At 32.2% G+C, this 18,758-nt stretch overlaps 1 protein-coding gene across 3 annotated transcripts in view; it reads right to left on the bottom strand.

Moving 5' to 3' along the window:
• LOC145283778 (beta-1,4-galactosyltransferase 7-like) overlaps window positions 1-18,758 on the bottom strand; it is a 171,251-nt gene that overhangs the window by 129,275 nt on the left and 23,218 nt on the right. Inside the window, exon 1 of one of the 3 annotated variants that reach the window (XM_080132835.1) lies at window positions 7,421-7,547. The exons of the other annotated variants lie outside the window; for them this stretch is intronic. The gene's annotated coding sequence lies outside the window, so the exon portion shown is untranslated. Of the gene's footprint in view, window positions 1-7,420; window positions 7,548-18,758 lie in introns of those variants that run through there. 3 annotated transcript variants of the gene reach the window in all.

The following is an 18,758-nucleotide window of genomic DNA, read 5'->3' as shown; positions in this document are numbered from 1 at the left end:
CATTATGCCAGATCAAACATACCCATTCCTGTGTCTGGATACATCTTCTATCATTATATGTGATCAGTTTTCTATAATAGTCAACCATATAGGAGCCTATTCGTGACCAGACACACACACAGATGTTCAGCTTTATATTATATATATATATATGTATATATATACTAGCAGGGGGCGCCCAACCTTGTTTGATCATAAAATATGCTTAAATATATTTTAACTTAGGTGCCACCAGCTAGAATCGAAACCAAAATATTTAACGCTGCAGCTGTGTTCCCTACTGTTTGAGCTATCGACAAATAGAGAAAAAAGATTTCAAATTAAATCAATTTAAGCTATGAATAAATTTGCGCAAAAGTTATAGGAATATGTCTGTAAGTTGAAATGAACATTTTCCAATTCAACTTGCCGACATATTTCTGTATGCGCTATTCATCCATCCAAACAAAGATTTACTCGTTATAAACCATCCTTGGTGTACAATTACTATTTCCTGTTAATTTTAGTGTTATGTGACTGATACTTTAAGAGTTTATCGGTTTAAATATTTTCACACACACACACACACACACCGGTTTTATTTATATATAAAAAAAGTTGCTTTCAATTATTTAAACTCTTTAACTTTATAAAATGTCTGAATTTTGCTCAACCTAAATTTATTTTGTTTAGTTTTGAAACGTGGCGGAGGAGGGTTGGGGCGCCTATAAAAATATTTTCCCTCATATATTTAATGAAAACTGCTTTTAAATTATAAATTAATGGTAATCTTGACATGCAGCTGTAGTGAAACAAAAAAATGGCTGTCTAATTAATGAAAATTGAATGAAGCTGAAATGAAATAATTTTTGGTTGCCGTAGGCAGAATACGGACAGTTTTATTTTTTAAAGAAATTTTCAAGTTAAATTAAATTTTTATGCTATCTTGTTTATTAAATTGTTGTACAGAATACTTTTTTGATTCACCCACACACCCGCCTTCACCCTATCAAGAACGGGTGTCTAAATAACGTTATTATTGCAGCGCTATGTGTGTCAGAATTCTTTGGTAATTTTTGACACCCTTAACACCAAACTGCGAATAAAATATACAAAACACGTAATTTCTCTTTTTAAAGTGGTTGGTTTAATTTCTTTATACTTCCAAAATAAACTATTAAAGTTTTTTTGAAAAATAATAGAAATATTATTTTTTTAAAAAATGGTGTTTACAAAGTGCCTGTGCACGCTCATGCAGCCATTTTTTTTTTTTACGTAATAAAATGAATTCTTTTCAATTATTTCAATTTAAAAATCTATCAAAATTTTTCTATTGGTTCAATTTTCACAATATTTGCAGATTTAATGCGACATTTTATGCTCTTTCCAATAAACCGAATATAATATTCTAGACAAACGTTTTTTTTTAATTAACCCCACCCCATTTTGAAATGTCTATTAAAATGAAAATTAATTTTCTCACCTCAGATTTATATATCACAAATTGAAGATAAAAGATCAATAAATAAAATAATCTAATTTAAAACAAAAAAGAATAGTTTTGTGAAAATTTACCTGTAAAGTCAAAAGTTTAAAACCTTTTTTTAATAACCACATTGATTTTTTTTAAGTGAAACCTCACATTTTTTAAATTTTGTCTTGAAAAGATTGAATACCTACAACAATTTTTTCTGCTTCATTCAATTTTTTTTAAATCACTCCATAAAGACGAAATAAAATATATTAAATAAAAAACTTATGTATTTCTTTAAGAAAATAAAAAAAATCGAAAATCGGTCGAGTGGAATAGTTTTTAACAGCAAAAACTGGTAAGTGAAATGTGATCATTTTTCGTGTACGATGATCCATATTGACTAACTTTTGTTTACAGCCAGCAATAGAAAGGGAGATTAATTCTGGTGCTTACAGGCCACCGTAGTTCTTAACTCAAATAAAAGGAGACATTTGTCTCCCTTTATTACACTTCTGAAACATCTCATGCCGCGCTATTTTTTAATCCTTGCTTAAAAAAGTAGTTCATTTAAAAAGGATATGGAATATAAAATATAAATATGGATAAATTCTTAACAATGAAGAATGGAAGTACCCATTGATTAGTATTTTTTATAGGCAAGTAATTTCTTTTGGAATTTATATATATATATATATATATATATATATATATATATATATATATTATATTATATTATATTATATTATATTCGAAGTAAGTTAAAATTCGTTGATTTTCTTTAAATCTTTTTTAAAGAAAACCGATTTAAAAAACAAATATTGCATATTTTACTATTAAATATGTTATTTTAAAATTTGGTCTTTGCTTATTGAAAAAAAAAATTAGGGTTTGAATTACATTTTTCAAGTAGTTATAAGCTTGGAAAGATAGTAAATCTAATTATTCAAGTTTTCATCACACATTTTTAATGGCGATTTTCTGACACTGCTATTGCAGCGCTGCCTGTATTCTGCATAAGTACAAAAATAATGTTTGAATTAAGAATTTATTTCAGACAGAAATTATTTTGGATTCAACAGTTTAAAGGCTTCAAAGTCAATTTGAATTCCACACGGTTACGAAAAAATTGCAGTGATGACAGTGATGACCATTTATTATTTAATTATTATGGCACTTCTACACTATTGGGACGAAATTTCGAAAATCGTAAAACTGAATGTCACATGAAAACAATGGTATTCCTCATATTTTTAAGATGATTTTATCAACAACAAAAATTACGAAAATTGATAAGGTAGAAAATTATTTATTAAAGAAAATGAAAAATAGAATTTGATGAAAACGATCGAAAGACACAGGAGAGTTCAAAAGGGAGGTAATTTTCCGTTTCGATTGAAACAGGATGGCTGGAATTTTTCACCTGCTAACACGAATAAAGTTTTTTTTTTTTAATAATTCAGTAATATTCAGGTAATTCCGACTGCATAATTTGGAAACTACCATTGCAACTTATTAGAATTGATTAAAAAAACAGTTGAAACTATAATTCTTTAACTGAAAACTCCATTTAACGACTATAAAATCTCGTTCTAATAGTGTAGAAGCGCCAAAATGATAATGCACAAAAAATAGCCCAAAACGGTGTTTATTTCGATATTTTTTAAAATGATTTTGAAGCCTTTAAACTGCCAATTTAAAACTTAATTTTTTGACAGAAGTTAAGAGTAGAGTCAAAAGTCTATTATTAAGGTTCACTAGTGATGCTACACCAGATAAAAATCACGATTTTTATTATTAATGAAGCATTACACTCATATTGTTTTATTGAATTAAGTTTCCAGGAAAAAATTGTGGTTTTTGCTTTCAGTTTCAAATTCTTAGTTTTAAACATTTTCAATTTTATTTCAAGAAAGTTATTTAAATGTGAAATTGGTAATTTTGACACATTATTCAGTTTCCGTTTTTACATAGTCAAGCGGCTATTTTTGTTTCATTGCCGGTGTGTGTAAGACTACCAAATTAATTTTAAAATAAATAAATATCGAAAATTTCATGAAAATCTAACTCTTAGTTGATTTTTGCTAGATTTTTTAAACACATATATGTTGACGCTTTCAAAATCATGACGACATATTAATGTTGTTTTAAGGCGTCGATAATGTAAAAACGATTTTAGTATCGCATTTTCATTATTTTCGTGTCGTCGTAACACTGAAAAAAATTGGGTACTTTGTTAATAGTTTGTTTTTTTTTTAAATTCAATTTTCACTCCAAACAAGGCACAGTGCCACTTTGAAGCAGGGTGCTACTATCAGGGACTTAATTAGCAGGGTCATTATGAAGGGAGATGAGTAGAAAGATGTTTGTTAACATTACACTTTAACTTCTGCATATCAGTGCAGTTGGGAAAGCAGAAGAAAGGGAGTTCCAAAGACCCGCAGTTCTGGGGAAGAAACTATTGGAGTAAAAGGCTTTCTTGCACATAGGGATCTCTACTGTAAAGGGATGAGACTTAGTAGCTTGTCGGGTTTGTCGGGGGTAGTTACGTCGGGGAGGTACAAGTGTTTGCAGTTCGTCAGAGCATGCACCATTAAAGTATTTGTAGAACAGGCAGAACAGGCAGAGGGATGCAACATCTCGATGGGACAGAGGCTGAAGCCTAGATGACAGTTCAGGACCTATCAGGTTGGCGACTCTCTTTTGAACCCTATCCAGGAGCGAGAGACAAGCAGCAGATGCACCAGCCCAGATGTGACAACAGTACTCCATACATGGGCGAATGGTGGCCTTATAGAGGTATAGGATACTTTCAGGCGTAAGTAGTTTTCTAGCACGGTAGAGGGAGCCAACCTTCCTTGCAGCAGCCTTGGCAATGCTCTCAATGTATCTATTTCAGTTCATATTCCCTGTAAACGTTAGGCCGAGGAGTTTAAAAGAAGTACTTTCAGGCAATGTGTTCTTGGCCATTGCTATTGGTGGTTTGGTGGTAGAGAAGGTTTCTTGTAGTTATTGAAGGAAACAATGAAATTCAAAAAGCGAAATATTGAATTTTAAGTAAAACCAATAAGGTCTACTTGCCATGTCGCAATAAAAATTATGAAAAAACGATAAGGTAAAATATTAATTTTTAATGAAAACAATTTTCAAAGACAATTAGCGAACATTGAATTTTGCGGTAAATTTTCAGATTAGGTCCACCTCCACAATTTTCTTTTAAATGACGACTTTTAAAGGTTTTCGGCCATGCTGAATACGAAAATCGCCTTGTAATTTGGCAGAAATAATTAGTTATCGAGATATAAAAAGTTGTATTATGCATTGTATTCTTTGGCGGCCATCTTTGTTACGTGCATAGATTTGTTTATGGCGCGTGCATGCTCGTAAAAACAATGGCCGCCAAAGAATACAATGCATAATACATTTTTTTATATCTCGATAACTACTTATTTCTGCAAAATTTTAATGCGATTTCCGTATTCAGCATAGTAGAAAACTTATAAAAGTTATGACAAGAAAATTGTGGAGGTGGACCTAATCTAAAAAAATACCAATTTTGCTAAATTGGACTAAAATTTCGGAAAATAATTACCACCCTTGATACAAGTTGGTAATGGTGAATTAAGGGAGACCCTAACTTTCAAACACACCGGAAGTTGGCACCCGCGTCTCTCAATTGAAGTATGGAAGCACAGAATCGATACAATTTTATGCTTATTTTTTTTTAACGGCTTCTAATAAAACTATATAAAATACGTAAACATTTTTTATCAATTTTTAAATTTTTTAAATCGTATATCTTTTCAAATAACTATGTTTATTTAAGTTAATATGTTATATATATAAGATATGCGATTAAAAAATAAAAAATAATAATTGTTAAAAAAGTTTACATATTTTTATATATATTTTTATTATAATGGGGTGAAAAAAATAAACTAAAATTTCTTAGAACTGTTTACTTATGGGTGTTACCTCAAAAAAGAAGAATAAAGGTAATATATTCTTTATGGGTATAATGTTTCATTACTTTTAGCAATTTTTTACACATTCAAACTGTCGAGCAGAAAGTCATTTCTGGTTTTGAAATTATTGATAGATCTTCATGTACTAAAAGAATTAAAATTTTCGAAATTATTTACATCTAGTAATTTTATAGAGTTTTTATTTTTAATTAATATAACAAAAGTTTTTATAGTTGGATGAGAATTTGGTTCGATTAATGATGCCATATTAATTAAATTTGACTTTCAAAACCTCCTTTAAAAAATTAAATAAAACAGAATAATTAAAAAGAAACAAAAAGATACCCGGTAACACACGGTAGGCATGCCCAATAAGACATTTAGTCACATGTGAATTTTTTTTTATATACAGGAATCACAACTTATCAAGGCCAGGAGACCACTCAAGGATAACGGTTAATGGGTATACATTAGTCAATACGACTATAGCATAGTAAACATAAGTAGTGGGAATTTTGTAAATTGGATTACTTAGGGGGACGGTTCATCAAGAACTTGTTTACATTGGATTTGAAGACAATCAGATTGTAGTCAGCTGAAAAGCAGGCAATCGAAAGAGAGTTCCACAGGCGTGCAGTTCTAAGAAAGAAGCTTTGTTCATGGAATGTACATTTAGGTTTAGGCACAGATAAAGAGTGGGGGAAATTATTGATAGTGGTTTTGGCTACACGAGTGTTTTTCGTGAAAGTTTGGCGAGGGGAGACCATAGACTGAAGCTCAGATGAGCACTTGCCATGAAAATAACGATAAAGCAGAGATAGACTCGCAACATCTCTTGTATGGGAAAGAGGTTGCAGGGAAGAGAAAAAGGCATTCCCTACTAAGCTAAAAAGTCTACTTTGAACTCTGTCAAGGCAGGATAAGCTGTTTCTAGCAGCTCCTGCCCAGATGTGGCAACAGTACTCCATCATTGGCCAAACTTGGCTTTTATATAGGTAGAGAATTGCGTCAGGAGTGAGATATCTACTGGAGTGGTAGAAGGGCCCCACCATTTTTCCAGCGACTTTGGCAATGGATTTGATATACGTGTTCCATTTCAGATCGGGAGTAAAAGTCAAGCCCAAAAGCTTGCCAAAACATGAAGCCTCTCTAAGACGAGAGCCGTTCATTTCAATTGATGCCAGATGGGCATCAGAGCATTGATGATGTAAAGATAGAAGCTTGGTTTCAGATACATTAAAAATAATGTTTAATATACAGTAGAACCCCGGTATTCGGCATTAAAAATTAGTAACAAAATACAGTGCAATATATAATACACATGTATATAATAAAATAACATTATAAATAACACCGTAAGGCAGGGCAAATATCGTAACCAGAGGCCGGAAAAGACATCGTATTCCACATCGTAACCCGAATTAAAAAAAAAAAAAAAAAAAAGGTATCCTAGGGCTACCGTATCCCGGGGTTCTACTATATAGAATTTTATAAAAAAACGTTTTATTAAACACAAAATTTTATTGGTGTGAACGGGAGTCAAAAAAAAAAAAAAAAAAAAAATGTTAGTAAGACCCTTCCAATCCTTTCTAGATGGTAGACCGTCCACTGTTTTCCGGCTTGATGGGAGCCCCGAATTATATCATAAAATTCTTTCAATGGAACTAATTTTAAAATAGGCTGCATAAATAGGCTAAGTAGTAGATATATTTAACGGTTCAAATATGTACAGATAGCTTTAATTTTTTGTCTAATGTTGTTTCTTTTCATTATATTAAATCGCTGCAGAAATGTCATCCACCAGAATATATTTCGGTTTCTTCGTAAACATGTCAGCCATTTCAATCTTTTGTTGATAGTGTTTAATTAGATAGGAAATGTTGAATGAAAATTGTTTTAGCATAAACAACTAGACATTCATAATGTTGTTTTATTGGAGGTTTTGTTCTTTCTTTTGGGGGAGGGGGGTTGTGTTCAATGAACATTAATACGAATTGATACTTACTTGTCCTGACCTTGAACAGGCTTTTAATTCATTTTTTTTCATCAAGAAAATGAAATAAATATTTAGAAAGAGGTGTATTTAAATAATAAAAAAAAAACACTATTATGTAATAAAGAGTAAAAAAAGATATTCTCGAACTAAAGAAAAAAAAATGTTTAAATAAGACGAGTCATTTCTATTCTTTTTATTCGCTAAATTTCCGGATTTTTAGATTAACAAAAAGAAAGGTTTGGATTGGATTTCAGCAAAACACGTCATAAGAGAAAACTAAAAACAGAAAACGTTTGTAAAAAACAAAAAAAAATATTTACAATTAAGAGAAAGGAGGGAAACAAAGACCATAGTTTGAGGAAATAATGCAACTATCAAGAGATTTAATCGTTTTGTTAGCAGATTCAAATGATTCTGTTTTGGAAAACAAGTTTCACAAAATATTCAGAAATTAAAAAAAGAAAATAAACACAAGAATTTAATGTAGTTTGCTTTAAAAAATCAATAATCAATTTATTTGCAGATTATAAAAAATGTTTTAAAAAATATTTTTTTATGTTATTATGCTATGTTTATTTCTTACATAAGATTCTAACTGATATTAACAACATAAAAACTACTACCTCGGTAATATGTATTCTGCTTGGGGGGTGGGGGTGACAATGCACATGAACAAACTCTAAAAAAAAAAAACATAACTTTTTAATAATGTACAGATTAATTGATTGTTTGTTGAAATCAAATATGTAATAGTAGTATACACTAAAATTACTTTCGTTTAAAAAAAAAAAAACTTGTTTTATTAATTACAAAAATCAAATCCATCGGAATACATTTCAATGTTTTCATAACCAAGTCAACCATTTTCACTTTATGTTAATAGTCGAAAAAAAAAAAAAAAAGAATTATTTCGTGATTTCATGGAAGCATTTGTGGAATAGAGAGTCATTGAATCTAAAATTGATTAATATTAATTATGTATATATCAAAGAAAAAATTTTATTTTAAACTTGGTCCATTGATCATGAGAATGACATCCCAAAATTATTAAACAACTTCCATGCAGGAATTTACTTTAAGTGGATCCTATAGAGAACACAACCCATTCTCTCCAACAGGTATGTGATGATTGCTCAAGAGGACACGATGTGTCACATAACATAGCTCTACTTTGTCATCCATCCATCCAACATGATTGTAGCCGAGATTGAACTCACTACACGAGTTTGTAGTGTAATTCAAATCTTGTCGGTAGCTGAATACTTGATGCTTCACCAGGAATATCAAGTGTATTTTTTATCATGACGCCATCACTAGATGGGTTGCCTACCACGGCTTAAGAGAGTCCTATTTACCCTCAAGAGAAGGATAGACCGTGCCAGTTTCTCAACCTGGTATTTTACTTTGTGGTACACACAGTGCCTCGCCTTCTCAAATGGTCACCCGTCTGGTACTCGCCAGGCTCAACGTTGCTTAATTTCGGTGATACGGCACAATCACGTTGACACTTTATCATAAGTATCCTATTAGAAGTTGTGCTTCTAGAAAACCCTTATTTATTTCACATAATTTCATTTCATAGCAAGAGTTATACATTTCCTAATGATATTTAATGAAAGAGATACAATAGAGACACCTCCACAACAAAATTTGAACAACACAGGGAAAGTCTACAATCTATGTTCGTTAACCACTACATTTCTGTATACATTACAGGCACATGCAGTTTTTAAAAGTTTGTGTGGTAATATTATTTATTTAAATTGTTTCTAAAAAAAAAAAATTTCTTTTTAATAAATAAATAAAAATTGTCTTTATTTTTCTCATTGTTTATTCGTTTTAAGTTTTCTCTTTTATTGAGGTTTTTCAAATATGGAGAGAAAGTTTGTAGACAGTAATTTCCACAAATACCAACAATAAAATTCCAACGAGTTTCAGAAAATGGCATAGCTGATGACTAAAGAAATGGATATCTTCATGAACCATAATTAACTCTCACAAAGAGTGGATGTCACTTTATAATTGGCTATTGATTTTATTTGGATTCCATAGGTGACCATCTAGCCACATTGGATTCATCTTTTAATAATTACTGAACTGCATAGATATATTGATGACCATAAACAGCATAGAATATTTAGAACATTAATTTATCCAGAACTTGTACAGAAAAAATGATAATAGAAAATTAATGTTTTCAATTCTGACAAATTGTCAGAGTAGGCAATAAAAATTGTGAAAATATTTTCATCTATAACTCAATGTATTTGTCATGCTTCTGTGTTGCCGATATAAAAAAAAGATTAGAGAATCTACATAAAATCTAGAAACGTATTTTTGTGTAAAATTTACCAGAGAAGACAATGGAAGTGTTCCTGAATCTCTAAATGCCCCCCCCCAGGAGGAGTGGAGGCTATGAGGTCATAACCTTAAAATTTCCAATTATAAAATTTCCTGGTGAAGACAATGGAAGTAGTCCCAAATCTTTACAATTGCCCTCCCAACCTAAGGGAGTGATGGGGACCCAACTTCCTTTAAAGCTATTATTTATTAAAACAAATATATTCTATTTTCATGAAATTTATATCATATTATAAATTTCTTCAGGAAAGGCAATGTAAATGGCTCTAAACCTTCATGTTATCCTCTATGTGCTGAATATCTATGTGCTCCTAGCTCTAACTGGCCAATGGGGACAGACTCCCCTCACCTCTAAAACTTCAAATATGTATTGTTTTCATAAATGTTATTTGAAAAGTCAACTTAAATGTCCAAATTCTTTAGTTGGACAAGTATCAGACTGAAAACATCAAGAATGTGTTTTTGCTTCTAACTGAAGATTATTTTTAAATTAAATTATATGAAATCAAGTATATTTTTCCATTTTTTAATATAATATTATGTAAGTGAGGAATTTAGTATATTTAGTATGCAGCACATATCTGTCTGCCTTTTCTTCTCTATATACCTAGACATAGCTAGTACATATATCTTCTATCTATATATATATAAAAGCAAATGTGTGTGTTAGCGTGTGCACATTTTCTGAATGTCCGCAAAAGGCTTTTTTCAAGGGAGCACTTGGTCGGCTCACTTCTTAAAACTTTATATGCTGTCTAAATCATAATATCTACGACTTAAGAATGGGGGTTGCATCTAGCTTTAATTTGCCCGACTTTTACGTGTAATTGTCAAAAAATTTTTCAACCACCGCGTATTGATTCGGCTTTTTCGTATAAAAGCGAAACTAATTCGAAGCTAAGGCACTGTTCTCGGCAATCGCGCCCTCCTTATATCTGACAATTGCTATTCAATTTGGACAATCCCCTTTTTATGAGGAGCTAGTACCGCACCCAACATTTTGGGGAAACAAAACCTGAAAACTGCCCCGCAGTAAATGTAAATTCCACTACTTCTATTTGACCTCATTAAAAAACTGTCCCGCAGTAAAAGTTAACTCCGCTACTAATATTTGACCTTATTAAGTCATTAAGTGCAGACACCTGTCAATTCTGTTTCTACTTAAATAAATTCAAACGTGTTTCAGTTACTCTTTCTTGCTGGCTGAGCGGTTAACATGTCACGTTTTTTTTCACACTTTATTTTCCAACTTCGCTTCAAGGGTTCGGGTTCAATCCTACCTACTTACCAAAACTTTTTCATCCCCATCCCCCGACACAAACACCCAGGCAACGATTTTTTTAAAGAAGTTTTAACATTGGTTCTTTTTCTATAATATTTAAGCAGGGTTATTACTTCGCTTATTCTTTTGTTTCGATTTACCCCCACCCGCCCGAGCACACACACCTCTAAACACCCGGGCAACGCCGGGTACCCCCGCTAGTATATATATAAAAGGCAAAAGCGGCGCACACATTTTTGTATGTCCAACAAAGGCTTTTTTATGCCAGGGTTCTCTTGGGGGCGGGGGGTATTGTGTCTTAGAACTATATATACCCCCTAGATCATAATATCTACAATTTGCGATTTATTTGATCAACTTTTATAAAATTTGCGCAATTCCGTTCTGTCTCGTGTTTGTACGACTTTTTAGTATAAATAAAGTGAAAATAATGGAGCGAAGACAGTTCCCCTGCTTCTCCGCCGGGGACGTCTAGAAAGCAATTAGCTTTGATCAATGCGGGGAAAACTCGTCATATCAGACAATTGCTATTCATTTGGACACTCCTCTTTTCATGGGGAGCTGGTTCCCCCCCCCCCAACATCTTGCGGAAACAAAACAAGTAAAAAAAAACTGCCTCACAGCCAAGGTTAAGTGCGCAATTTCATTTTTCTATGGCATGATGTTTGACCTCATTAAATTTACGCACCTGTCACATAGCTTTTTAATCGTTTAATTTCAACTATTCTCATTTCCGCTACCCTCGTAGCGTCGAGGTAAGTTATCAGGCTATTCGTCTCAAGGCACCGGGTTCCAGTCTACCTGCCTACCAAAATTTTTTTTTTTTCTTTCTTTTACACCTACACACACCCGAGCAACGCCGGGCACCCCCGATAGCATTATAGAAAGTTAACCATTTTTTTTCTTAATTCAACAGGGCTCAATTTTAATTTCTTAAAGGGAATTTGTAACTATAATATTTTTCAGATAAATATCAATTATTTTTATACCTACAGATACTAGTGTTTCGTTCTTATGCAATCATCAGTGTAGGGAGTGATAATTAGTGCTGGTCTGAAGATAGAAGTATAATAAAGGAGAACTATGTGTATGTCTGTCTCTTTCATCTTTCATCACTAAAAAGTAAGACATACTAAAATATAAGTGCATTAACGTGTGCCATTTTTGCATGTGAACACAATGAAAGTGGTTCTGCATCACTAGCTGTCACTTAAAAGAGCTAATGACATGTTTCTAACGATGAAATTAACCTATTTGCAAGCATTAGATTAAGAGCATTAATATATATCTGAATAGCTCCAGGGATAAGATATCTAGCTGAGAACATCAAGGTTTCTATTAAAGTAAACTCTTCTAAATATGGTGTTGCATATGATGCTGTCCATCACTCTAACGCAAGCAATGCCAAGTAACCGTTATTAATGTTCATGTTGGAAAGTAAAAGATCGTTTTAACATTTACTATAAATATTGTATTATAAAAATGTCTAAAGTTAAACAAAAATAATATTTTGTTATTCGATTCTTTTGACTCTTTCTATTTCCATGATGTTTTACTGTTATAAACATTTGAATTCATCAGGCTTTAGCGTGGAGGCTCATGCGCTGTCTCATCATCTACTTTTGTACACATTTGAGTCGTGGACCTTAACTTCCATCCTAGCGAAAACGGTACTGAAAAACACAGAGGAGAGGCTTCCAAAAGATTCTCAACGTCTCATACAAAGATCACGTTACTAATGAGGAAGTGAAAACAGATTCAGACAAGCAATCGGGACGTATGAAACTAAAGCCTACTAAAAGAGGAAAATGAAGTGGTACAGTCATGTCACACACTCGTCAGGTCTTGCAAAGAAAATCGTGCAAGGACCTGTACAGGGAGAAAGAAAGAGACAAAGAATTTGGAAGACAACAGCAGAGTAGGCACTGCATAAGGTGTTCAGAAAGGCAGACAATTGAAATGTGCTGGAGAAAACTGGTTGTCAGGTCATCTTTGGTTCCACGATGGCCATCCAGACCATGAGACAGCTGATGAAATGACGATCATTTATAATGTAAAATGATCACCCACTTCAGACCAGAAAACATTATTGATCACTCTGGCCACATTTGATAGGACAGAACGGGTAATTATTTTTGTTGTATTTCAAGAAAAAAAAATTATTCATATTTTTCAGAATTATCAATATATTTTAGGTTTCTTTTTCATGATGCAACCTCAATTCATACATCATTCATAGACTGTTTCATTATAGCACAGCTCTTTAGTGCAACTAGACTAACATCCACCCCAAGCACGGATTGAACAGACAACCATCTAGTCGATAGTCAATGATTCTATTGAGGCGAGAACTGTTGGCAAGTGATACCTCAATGCTTTGTAATATAAACATTATTGTCAACTACTACAGTACTCGATTGATTTACAAAGAGCTTTGCATTCAGAATACCACTAACGACAGTACTCAACCCAAGAAAATGGGGCTATTTATATTGTGACCCATTATTTTTATTTTTTTGTATTGCCAACCCGGGCTAAATGAAGGGTATAGTGTTTAAGAGTTCTACTTTTTTCTCTGTTGAAAAAAATCATGAAGAAATTTTAGGATCTGCTGAAAAGATATGGAAGATGTCCATTTTTTAAATACAAAAAATGGTTATTCGTTTTGTCTTACACTGTGTGGTAAAGAACTAATTATTTCACATTAAATTCAATCTATGCCAATGCGCAGACTTTTGCACATATCTTCACAGCGAGATATGCTTCGATGTTGAGCTGAGGGTTGCCTCGGACACTGCTCAACAATGGATCGTAAGATGAAATGAAACGCTATGATGATGCTTAAATTCATAGTAATCTCTTGCAATAAATTCAAGCTTTTTGGGGGATTTTTTTTGGGGGGGGGGGCGCAATTTTCTAAGTAATTCGAGAGTGTTGACATGTGTGCTAGAATAGACATAGAGATGCAATGAATGCTAAAATGGTTCTAATTGTTTACCCTTTCTTTCTTTCTTTCTTTGGTTGGGTTCCATATACTCTTCTGTCACTTCCTAAAGCTAACAATTTTTTACATGAAAGTGTTAAATCAAAGAATTTTCAACCAATAGAAATCTTACGAAACCCCGAAAAAGTAAAACCTATATATGAATGTAATAAGCCGGTATGAACTTAGAAATTCCTCTAAGACATGGTTAAGAAAATCAGTTTAAGCTGGCCAAATGAAAGGAACCCAAGAATGTCTACTCAACACCCCACCCCATGCCGGGATAGCAAAATAAAAGAACTCAGTGACTCACATACCAGCTTTAACTCACAACTCTACACAAAAACAATGCAAGATAGTCTCTACCAATATCAGGGATCATGTCACATGTAATTACATGAAAAAAAATAGAATGTCATTTTTTGTTGATAGCATGGATTCTAAGAGGAAAATAATTCTTTTTTTATGTTATTACTTTTTAATGTCATTTTAAAGTAATCTGTACTATCTATATATAAAAGCAAAAAATGTATGTGTGTATGTTTGGATGTCTGTTAAAAACTTTCGACAGACGCGACGAAAATTCACAAACTCGGTATCACATCGAAGCTCCATCCTTTGCTCGAAAAATATCGAAAAATTGGCCAAAAAACGTTAACTTTTTCACCCCGAAATCGACAATTTTCGAAAGGGGGGGGGTCAACAAAAACGGTCCTCTCGTGACAATGACCAATTCTACGCATGCGTCAGATGACGTCGTGACCTGATTTACTTTAAATAGTTGAAAAAATGAACAAATTTCATGTACGTTGCGTTAGATCAGTTGATTAGCGCGTTGGTTCATTATCTAAATGTTTTGGGTTCGAATCGTGGTGGGAGATGTTTTTTTTTGTTTTTTTTCGATTTTTTAAATTTAAATATTGAACCAGTGTTATTTAAGCCATTTTTCACGTAACGTTCATTTTTCTGTTTTTTTTCTTTTTACTTCGCTTATCCACCCCCGACCACACACCCCAAAACACCCGGGTACCCACCAATTTTTTAAATTTTAATATCGAAACAGGCTTATTTAAGCCATTTTTCACGCGTTCGTTTTCTGTTTTCATCGTTCATTTGCCTTACGTTAGTTTTTTTTGTGTTTTTTTCCCGCGTAAGTGTTAATGTTGTTTTCTTTTTTTACTTTGCTTATAACAAACAAACCTACGTTGTCGTCGTTGTAATGCTCGACGACATCCGGCCATGCACCTATCAATTTGGTTCTTAAATAAATTCAAACATCTTTCACTAACTCATTCTGGCTAGCCAATTTTATTTTCAAACTTCGCCTCAGGGATCTGAGTTCGATCCTACCCCCCACCCCCACCCCCGGCTGGGTTCTTTTTTATTTAACACCACACACACACCTACAAACACTCAGGCAACGCTGGGTATCCCCGTTAGTAATTTTATAAAAAGGAAAAAAAAAAAAACACACTAACAATTATTTCACAAAAATGGCTATGAAAAGAATGCACAATTAATTTACTTCAATGCCTGGACCTGTCTCATCAGTTTCTTTTATTGTTTTCTGCAGTTTATGTACTTGAACGCGCGCGCACATGCACACACACTCACTCCTCCCATACAAATTAATGCGTAAATTAATTTAATTTTTAAGATTAATTTAACACTTAACAGATGCTTATTTTTGTTATTTTTTTATATTTATGTTTATTTTTTTTAGTAATTTTTGCCTTGCTGTTTTGTCAGAGTATAGTTTGTTAGATGAATAATATTACAGCAAAAAATTGCTAACTTCTCATATTTCAAATATGAACTGTAACTTTTGTTTTTTTTTTTAATTTCTTCATATTACTGAATATCAATATGTTAAATGAAATTTATAAAATAAACAACTTACTTTGGTCTAAACATCATGGGAATAAGCAGAGAAGTGAGAAATTTATCAGGACATTTTGCAGCTTGAATTGCAATCAAAATACAATGTTAAGCAGAACATACAGACACTACTCTAATACTAGGCAGGGTCCAACCACGGCCACCGAAATATAGAAGGCCTGTTAACTGAAAAATGCCTGCAGGCAATGTAGGTAAGATTTGTCGAACTGTTACTGTTGATACTATATGACGGCATGTTTAAAAAGAGTATTAAAACATGTTAAAAAAGAAAGGAACCCAATTCGATTAATAATGAAACTGATCTTTATTCAATATAAAATATAAAAATTATCTATGTAAAATTACGTAATTTTAAAGCAATATACAATCTAATAATGATAAAACTGAATTATGAATTTAGGGAACAAACAATTAAAGAAACATAAAACACAAACCATTCTTCTTAGCCTTCAGGACAAGATCACAGTGTAGTAGTATCTGCTTTGATGCTACAATTCATCTTCTCTGTCCCCGGCCGGTGGAGGAGAAATGCTTCATGACTGAGACAATTTTTATTATTCTATTTTCCTATTCAGAGTGCCCCTTATTGGAGAGCTGGATTTTTCCCAAAAGATTATATGTTGAAATATTTAAATAACTATTACTTTTAATACAGAAATTATATTTAAAGTTTTGATGTTCTGTTCTTCTATGTTCATTTTTTTCCCATGTTTTTCATCAGTTACATGGTTAGGAATCCTATACTCCACTATAGTCTTCATTTTCATATCAGTGCAGAATACATGAATACGGAAATGAAGTTCACATAACTAAATATGAACATTGGTTAAAAACTAAGAAAATATAGTAAACATTTACAATATTAAATCAGAGTGGTGGCGAATTATTATTTAACTCACCAGTTGTTGTCTCACAGGAGATCATCAGTGATCACTCACTAGCAGTAACCTGTGGTATTTGCTGGAGACCGCGTGACAACAAGTCTCCCCAGATTTCCAATGTTCTCCACCTCTTGACCACTCGTGCAGATGATTGCATGTTATCGCAACAGCCATTTGCCATTGATTTCTCATTGGCGTCGGCTATTGGTGTTTCCTGGGGTTTGGGTGACAAAATGCCTCCCAAAGGTACCAGATTTTAACTGCACACTTCCAGTGGAGGTCTTGCTAGTACTCTCCCACCTCGGACTTTCCATCCTCCCTGACCCTTCATAACTAGTTGGTGTGGCACCAGTCGATGTCATCTACAGTTCTTTTGTTTTGTTTTTTTGCATTTCATGGGGAATGTGGACCCTTTGTAATCGAGCATGTATTTTATTTTTGGATTTTTTTTATTTCTTTAATTAAATTTGATTCATACTTTTATTTCGTGCTTGTTTTTATTTTATTTTTATTTATTTTTATATTATATTTTCCACACTAATATTTTTATTTTTTGTTACATTTTTTTTTTTCATACATATTCAAATAATGCTTTTTTGCCTCAAATAGTACCTTCAAAAATGTTTTCGTGATTAAATAAACCAATCAAAACCTTCTGCATATGCGCTTTTTAGGGAGCAACCATTAAATTAAAACCCATTTATGCAGGGTCCACATTCCCCATGAAGTACTTTTATTATTGTTATTGTTATAATAATAATAATAATAATAATAATAATAATAATAATAATAATAATAATAATAATGGTGCTTGTGCAGTGTATGCACCGTGCTATATTTTAGACAGAATTTTCAAGTTAAATTAAATTTTTATGGTATCTTTTTTTTTTTTTTCATTCAATTGTAAGGTGAAAGTGCAGAATAGTTATAAAGCTCTCCCCTCTCCTGTTAAGAATGGCTTTCTAAATAATGTTATTATTTCAGCACGGTGCGTACAACATTTATTTATAAGATAAAACAAGAAAATATGTTTAAAATTTAATGTACTCTTTATTTTTAGTTCATATCAAAACTTTAATTAAATTGATTAATTAATGAATTTTTAAGATGAATTTGTGTTTGTATGTCTCTGGAGAGAATTTCCTATTTCATTTCACATTTCAGTTATATAAATTATTTACAAATAAAATTTTTAAATTTTTAATATATTTTAAAGAAATAAATTACGCCCGGTGCTAAAATATTAAATTCATCGATCGTCTTAGAAAAAAAAAAAAAAAAAGAAAAGAAAAATACAACAAAAATAAAACAAAAATAAAACAAAAAACTGTCGTGAAAAATGCTTCTAATTTTTAAATATATTTGGAACTACTCAATAAAAAGTTTAATTTATACTGAAAAATATTCTTATATAAAAATTGTTTGTTTAGCAGTTTAAAAAAATAAATGAAATGAAATATTCGACCTCCTTTGATAGAAATAAAAGTTTGCTTTTTGTTAGATTAAAATTATCGCAACGTGCAATTATGAAAATTGTAATAATAATCTAAATGGAGAATTGTCTTTTCTCTTTAGGAGAATAAAAAAACATAATTACAACAGCCATAAATATAAGGCAACGAAAAATATTTTTTATGGCCATGTGATTGAACACCGGAAGCTAGGCACCTTTGTGCCTTTACCTACATGTTGATCTGGTAATGACGTCACACTGCCATGTTCATTGGCCTGTACATATTCTTGGTAGCCTCGGTCCAACACCTGTCCTAAACACAATGAACAGGTTGGGGAGAGAAGTGTCAATCCAGACAAAAATAAATTCCAGTTTTACCCTTCGCATGCATCCATCTAAATGAATAAATGCAAAAGTTTGGTTCATTTCTTGCATTAATGACAAGTTTACACAATAACAACACCATATGAGTTCAGTGGTAAATTGAA

This window comes from Euprymna scolopes, chromosome 8, assembly GCF_053919585.1.
Source record: "Euprymna scolopes isolate OS-2025 chromosome 8, ASM5391958v1, whole genome shotgun sequence".
In the NCBI taxonomy this organism is placed as follows: domain Eukaryota; kingdom Metazoa; phylum Mollusca; class Cephalopoda; order Sepiida; family Sepiolidae; genus Euprymna; species Euprymna scolopes.
This window is presented reverse-complemented; position numbering and strand designations above follow the sequence as displayed.